This window comes from Molossus molossus, unplaced genomic scaffold (genome assembly GCF_014108415.1).
Source record: "Molossus molossus isolate mMolMol1 unplaced genomic scaffold, mMolMol1.p scaffold_m16_p_11, whole genome shotgun sequence".
Classification (NCBI taxonomy): domain Eukaryota; kingdom Metazoa; phylum Chordata; class Mammalia; order Chiroptera; family Molossidae; genus Molossus; species Molossus molossus.
In genome coordinates this window covers 59,558,864-59,566,884 of record NW_023425346.1, presented here as the reverse complement: position 1 = coordinate 59,566,884, position 8,021 = coordinate 59,558,864, and the positions used below count along the sequence as shown (strand labels likewise).

Sequence of the window (8,021 nt, the reverse complement as noted above, 5' to 3'; positions counted from 1 at the left end):
ATATATGATTTTTGTATATTATTAAAAAAGTTGAATGAGTGACCTGGAGCTCTGAAATATGAGATCAACATTATGAGACAAAATGATAAGAATGAAAGTCAGATGCTCTAGATAATTGCTGTCAAATATCACTCCCAGAATTTGCTTCATTTAATTTCTTTATAAATTACTGACAAGAATGATGTATTACTTATTATCTTAAAAGATTCCTCAATAAACCAGAAAAGTGATGAACAGCTTTTTTTTGACCCTGAGCCCAGAAATAATTATCATCATCTGCACTATTTAGCTTGAAAAGAATCAAAGACTGTTCATGGTCCGTTACTTCTACTTTGGTACTTGATAATCCATACATACAAGTCATTGAAGGTCACTCAACCTTAGAATGCTTCAAATGGACTTAGTCTTAAATGAATAATCAAGTATATGTGCTACTTTTTTATTGCCCACCTGTCTTAAATCTACCTAAGTATGAATTCCTGAAAGATGAACGTGATGATTTTGTCTGACATTGATAAAACTTAAATAATTCAGTTATTTAGGATTCGTAAATATACTTTATTGAATAGAATATTATAAGAGGAAATATGTAGATATTTCAAACACAAAGATATTTGCTATCAAATGAAGCTAAAATCATATTTTAAAATTGTCATTTGTCTGTTATCTTGTTTAGGATGAGCTATATACTATGGTTGTAAAAATAATACAAATTTTTCTATGGGTCTCATGGCATTAATGTAGATTTTAAATAATGTGAAAACAAAACATTTTGAAATTTATAAGCATATGATTACACATTAATTTGAAAAGCTATATTATATAACTTCAAAAAAGTCCTAAAATAATAATTATACACATTCAGTTCACAATTATCTTTGGTCTTACAGAATATATTTTACTATTATTTTCTATAATTCATTCGGTTCTTCACTGCCAACCAAAGCTTGAATGTTCTGTTTCTTACACTTTACATTAGATCTTTATTTCACTTCTAATAGAGGCAGGAATCATGGTAAATTTTCTGTTGTGAATACATTTTAATTGATACTAGGGAAAGAGGTGGTGATGAGGGTAGTGAGTCCATCTTTAAAATATCAGAGACAAATGAAACAACTGTGTGCCTAATTATTATCCATACACCTAGGCTCAGGCAGTTGTACCTTATAACATTCTCTAATGAGTAGAATGAGGCATAACTACTATACATCCTGATATTCAAACCTAAGCATCAAAATTTTCTACTGTTGATCTTGTCTATTTTTTAACAGGAACATGTTAGTAATGAGTTGGACCATTTCCTAGTTCTTAGTTACCAATTAGGAACATAATTTAATTAATAGGTTGTGGTTAGGAAAAGTGGCCTAAAGGTAAAAGAGAGACTGCTGTGTTACCTCCAGTTGGTACTATAAATGGACAACAGGTGGCTCTTGACCACAGTTGTGGTTAGTGAACTGTCTAAAGGCACATAAAGCGTCCAGCCAGTGTGGCTCACTGATTGAGCATCAAGAGGTCACCGGTTCAATTCTTGTTCAGGGCACATGCCCCGGTAGTGGGCCCAATCCCCAGTGGGGGGCATGCAGGTGACCAATCAATGTTCTCTCTCATCGATGTTTCTCTCTCTCTCTCCCTCTCTCTTCCTCTTTCTCTCTAAAATCAATGAAGAAAATATATTTAAAAAGAAATAAAGACACATAAAGCAATGGTGTGGTTGTTTAGCTGGAAATATAGTTTCTTGCTTGATATACCCTCCTGATGATCTAGCAGAATGCTAGTTATGATCAGGAATTAACATAATGGTAAAGAGCACTAATTAGGCAGTCAGATTTCCTCATTTGCATTCTTGCTTTATTACTTACCAAGTGTATGATTTGGGGCAGGTTACTTAAGTTGTTAGTTCTTCAGTTTCTTCATTTTAAATATGTTTTTCTTATTATTTATTTTTTAAAGAGAGATAGAAACATCAATGTGAGAGAGTAACATCAATCAGCTGCCTCCTGCACACCCCCTAATTGGGATTGAACCTGCAACCCCAGCATTTGCCCTGACTGGGAATCAAACCGGGACCTTTCAGTCCATGGGAGGACACTCAATCCACTGAACCACACCGGCTGGGCCAGTTTCTTCATTTTAAAAAATGAGAAAATAATAATATATCATGTGCACTGACTAGATTAGATATACAAATAAAATACATAGAACTGTGCCTGGCACATAAAAAGCTCTCACACATGTTAGTCATTATTCAAATATGAGTTATTTGTGGATTTGCTGTTATCAGTTCAATAACATTGAGAATCCCAGATATAAAATTAGAGATAAGCTTTAGTTATAGAAGGAATTTGGAAACCAACAAAATGTTATCTTTTTTTCTGGCATTAGAAAATAAAATAACATGACAAATGGCATTGGGAATAAATAAAAATCAATTAAATATAAAATATTTGCAAATGAAAGAAAATACCTTTCCTTCTCTATCACTTAGTTTTTTATCTTAAAATATATTCAAAATTCCACATACTCTGGGGAAAAAATAATGCATTCATTTGAACTAAAGATTTGAGGTGGTATTTTATTTAGTTAAATCAAAATAAATCGATAAACAATTATTTTTATACAACCTCATCCTCCTTTGAATACCACTATTAATCTTGAATTAATTTTCTCATACAATTGTTATAACAAGTAACAGCATTATTGGTTTTTATATTCCAAATCCTGTTTTTTTTTTAAAAAAAAATATAAAGTTCAGGAAGAAATATATTCTCTCCAAAACAATATTAAGGAAACAGATTAAAGGCATATTTCATTTATACAACCAAATAGCGAAATTGACTGTGCCTGGTTAGAACAGATTTTCTATAAAAAGTAAACACAAAAATAGTAAATTTGCTTCTTTGCATTCTTACATCTAAACATTTTATTATATGTTTACTCACTAACTTTAATCATTAAAAATTCACATATGGCCCTGGCCAGTTTGGCTCAGCGGTTAGAGCGTCCGCCTGCGGTCTGGAGAGACCCGGGTTCGGTTCCCGCTAAGGGCATGTACCTTGGTTACAGTTTGTCCCCGGCCCTGGTTGGTCGTGCAGGTGGCAGCCCCTCGATGTGTCCCTTTCACATCGATGTTTCCCGCTCTCTCTCTTCCTCTCTCTCCCTCCCACTCTGTCTGTACAAAAAAAAAAAAAAAAAAAATTCACATATGTGTACTATGAAGTCTAAGTAAGGGTACCATCATCCTACAATGGATTCTGGTCAATAAATGCATTTTCCTAAGACTTCACTATTACATAATATTCATCCTTATGCTAGCCTAAAATACACACTAGGTTCCAGGCTCTGTAAATTCATTTATTTTATGACTTTTCTTATTTTACCTATTAGTTTTCTGCTGTTAAATTTCAACTATAAGCTCTTGGTCTCTGTCTTCAGTTCCATGAGACACAGCTACAGATCATCTCACTAGTAAGGTTGCATGTGTTCAAGCTTCATATGTTCAAAATGAAGCTCATGTTCTTCCTTCTAGTATAATATCGACTCCTACTTGAGACAACATGCAATGTAAACTCCTTACCATCCACACAGTACATGTCTCAGTAGTTTCCTACTTCTGTAGACATATTTAGGGGACTTGATTTTAAAAACAGATCTTTTTTTTCCAGAGTCAGGAATTTTTTTTTTTTTTTTTGCTGGAGTTTTATTTCTTATTCTGGTTGTTTGTTACTTCTCATTCACTGGCCTTTATTTTTATTGGAATTGTGCTTCAGTCAATAGTTGAGGAAGATAGAATAAGAAATACTAGAATAAATTCTGTGAATAGTTCAGGCAGTCCATGAAGACTGACATGTTTGTTTGTCGTTTAATGTTTTTATTGATATTTTAGAGAGAGGAGGGGAGAGAGAGAGAGAAACATTGATGAGAGTAACATCAATCAACTGCCTCATGCATGCCACCCACTGGGGATTGAGCCCACGAGCCAGGCATGTGCCCTCACTAGGAATCGAACCAGGACCTCTTCACCCATGGGACTATGCTCAATCCACTGAGCCACACTGGCTGGGCTGATAGACTGACATTTTAACTACAGAGGTAAGAAGAAGGCATGGTTATTCTGAAAACACAAAAAGAGATTTACAGTATAGGTACAAGTTCATGGGAAAAAGAAAAAGGAAGAGAGGAAGAACTATCATGTAAAGTTGCAAATAGAACCTGAGCTTCAAGAAGTATGGGTTCAATAGATAGGGCTGTGGTGGTTGAAGTGCATTTACTCGACAATTGGTAAAGATCTAAAAGGACTGAAGATGGAATCGAAATGTTTGGTAAGAGGTCCAAGGGGCAACACAATTGGAGGACTAAAATCCATAAACAAAAATGTGATCACATGCCCTGGTGGTTTGGCTTACAGATTAGAGTTCTGCCTGTGGACTGAGGGGTTGCGTGTTCGATTCTGGTCTAGGGCACATACCTGGGTTGCAGGTTCAATCCCTGGCCCTGGTCAGGGTCATGTGGGAGGATTGATGTTTCTCTCTCTCCCTTCCACTCTCTCTTTCTAAAAAAAATAAAGGAATGTGGTCACACTTGTGGGAAGAGTCAGTGTTATCTGGTGATTGTTGAAAAGTCTGAGGAAGGGAGATGGAAAGATAAACCCTACTAATAAGCTGATATATAAAGATAAGGACCAGTTATTGGGGAATTTAGGCACAAACCTATTATTGAACATTGTAAATCAAAGCAAAAACAGTTATTAAAAAACAAGCTAATAAACTTAAAAAATAATAAAAATTATAGTTACTATTTATTGAGTGATTATTTTAAGTTAAGAACTGTACATATAATATTTCTAATCTTTAAAATAGATAATATTGATCCTGTTTTGCTGGAACAAAGAGAGAGAGAAAAAAAATAACACATAACATAAGCACTGGACCTAAAATTGAAACCTATATTTTCTTGAGTTCTAAACTCTTACTCATTTAATTTAAAAATATTACCCCTCGGGAGCGTGCACTGTGTGGCTCGGGCGTCTTGGGCTGAAAGTTCTCACTCCAGTTTCACGACTCTGTTTTAAAGGGGGTCGGGGCCAGTTCCACAAGGAAGCCCCTGAGCACTGCCAGAGTTGCACCTGGCGCTGTGTGCAGAGGTGGCACGTGGCTCCCCTTCCTGGACCTGCAGCCTGGGGGGCCCAGAACAAGTGCTACATCTGGATGGAGAAGAGGCACCTAGAACCAGGCCTTGCCCCAGCGGCTCTACACATACCCTGCAGCTGCTGTGGTTACGAAGAGAGGATTGCCCCCACCCAGGATCCAGTGCTGTGGCTGCTGGGCATAAAACCTGAAGTGGAGCTGCCCCTGAAGGGTGGGTTCACCTCAGAGAGCATCACGCTGGAAGCCTTGCTCCGAGGTGAGGGGGTTGAGGACAAGGTGGACGCCAGGAGGAGGAGAGCATCCAGGAAATACAGTGTGTTTTGGAAAAAGATGAAAATATAGAAGAAAATGAAGAAGAAGATTTAGAAGAGGATATTTCTTAGGAAAGAACAGGACAAGAGGAAGGCCATGGCCCTGCAGGTGGCAGGAGGAGGCATGACCCCCCTCTCAGGAAGACCCGACAGGCCTTACGTCTGTGACATCTCTGGCAAGCGCTCCAAAAACCGGCCAGGACTCAGCGACCACTGCGTTCACACTCACCTGGCCAGCGATGGGGGGAAGGTGAAGCCCTAGACCAAGAGACCCAGTCCCCACCCAGCCACAGAATTGAGAACCACAGATCCCAGGAAAGACCAGATGGGACAGTCATTCCTAATAACCACTGTGACCTCCGCTCGCGGGCTCTAACATGAACAAGGAGAGTGGACAGCCTGAAGAGCCGGCGTCCTGCGCGGACTGTGGCCGCTGCCGCAGCAGTACCATGGAGGACTTACTCGGCTCCGTGTCAGAAAGGGACACCCCAACTTTCCATGGCTTTGATGAGGGCTGTTGGGAAGAACCTCCCTGCCAGGACGCAGCAGTGGCCAGGGTTGCTCACAGCAGGTAAAAAGGGCAGTTGCCAAACCCATGAACAGACTCTCTGGGCAATTAGCCATCACTCTCTGACTTTGGTCACTGTTCTGGTTCTGATAGGTATGTATTTTTAAATGAAAGATAACTTTAGGTTTTCCCTTCATCCTTGCTTTTTCCTCTTACCTTCCAGCATCCTTCCCCCTTTTCCTCTATTTTGAATATGTACAGCAAAGCCCAAACTACTGAAAGAAACAGAACCAAAGAGCAAAATAGTCCTTCAGTATTTTCATTTTGCTAAATCACTTGAACTTTTCAGTTGTTCTACTACCATTTTATTGAAGTTATAAGATTTCATTTATTTGTTGAAAACTAGTTTCTACAAACTAAGGATGGTTAATTCTTATAGCAAAAATTATGAATCATCAGATTTTGATATGTTGACTTTTATTGCCATGGGATCCCAAGGGATAACTTCTTTAGTACTAGATAGTTTCTAGTCTCTGATCTCTGCCTGTCTCCGTAAAGGGGACAAAATCAACCAATGGTTTTATCTCAAAAGGAATTTTGTGGCCCTTTTTGCATAAGAAAAAAGTAAAATCATGTAACTATTTTAGACTACCATATGCTCATATGTTTATTTTAGTTCTCAGAATCTTACTACTCTATTAATATTAAGTTTTAAAATGCCAAAACATGTTCCTCCCCCACCCAGGCATGGGGCACAGTTTCACTAAGGAAGAGTGAGCACTATATTTTTACATTTCATTTACATCTTTTCTAATCCTGTTAGTCTTTGCAAGGCTGTGAGGAGAGGATTCTATCTGAGGGAGAGACTCTGGGCCCATATTATAGGTAGATCTGCATGAAAGGACAAAAATAACAATGTGTACTATCAAGGAGAATGCTCCAAATGAGTTACAATAATTGAACTGTTCTATTTATATTCACCTTAATTTTTCCACTAAAAGCTACCTTCCCTAGCATGGAAACCCACTTATATGCTTAGCATTGACCCATAACAGCATTCCTGCAGCTTGGGAGTCCTTTGAAATATGAATTTGAATAAAACAAATTAATCTTGAGCTCCTCACAGAGGTTAGATCATGTAACTAACACATTGCTCGTGATGTAATGGTCAAAGAAATAATTCTGGGTGACTTTGTTTTTACCTCTCTTCTGTATGTCTATTATTTTGATGATAGGGAAACCATTTTATATAGCTTAATAATATTGCTGTTTTTCCTACTGTTTTGATGAAGAAGGTTTAATATTTGTAGGCATTCAGAAACAAATTTTGACCAACTTTAGATCCCTTCTACTTAAATAAATTACTTCTAAGTACTTTTTCTCAGAAATTTATGTCCTTTATATCTATTCAAATTATTTGTATTTGAATATCAATAGGCATTATCCAATTATATATATATTAAATTAATATTAGTACTTACCGCTCTAACCTCACTGTGGCCCTATCTATACTCCCTACATTTCTTACACTAACTTATATTATTGATTTAAAAATATTTAGGTATTTCTCTGACTTTTAAATAATCTACTTATTTTCATACACTCTTTTGAGATGGGGATCTTGTGAGAATTACCTTCTAAGAAACAGGCATGGCAAATGAGAAATGAGACAAGACAGTAATTAAGATAGACCTTCATTTTGCTGTTATTGGCAGTTAGATGTGACAGTCACAGTGAAGGCTTCATAACAAGCCATCCTCTAGACATCAAGACTGACATTTGTAAATAGTGAGTAGGTATTTTCTGATTGTATGACTGATAAAATAGCAATAAAACGTATCCCAATGATACCCTTGTGCCCTCAAAGTTTTCTACTGTGGCACCACTTCTAACTCTGATTGAAAAAGGCCAGTGAAGTCCACATCACACTATAAATGAGTCAATGATATGCTACCTGAGTATATTGTACTATATGGAACCTCTCTATTTATTCTTACTATCTTGCCATTATCTAAGAATGAGAACAGACTCAACCACTATATAGATTCTGATATTCAC

The 8,021-nt window shown here is 37.1% G+C and overlaps 1 pseudogene; it reads left to right on the top strand.

Moving 5' to 3' along the window:
- Positions 1–4,102: 4,102 nt before the first annotated feature.
- On the top strand, positions 4,103–6,030 carry LOC118625010 (annotated as a pseudogene).
- Positions 6,031–8,021: the final 1,991 nt, after the last annotated feature.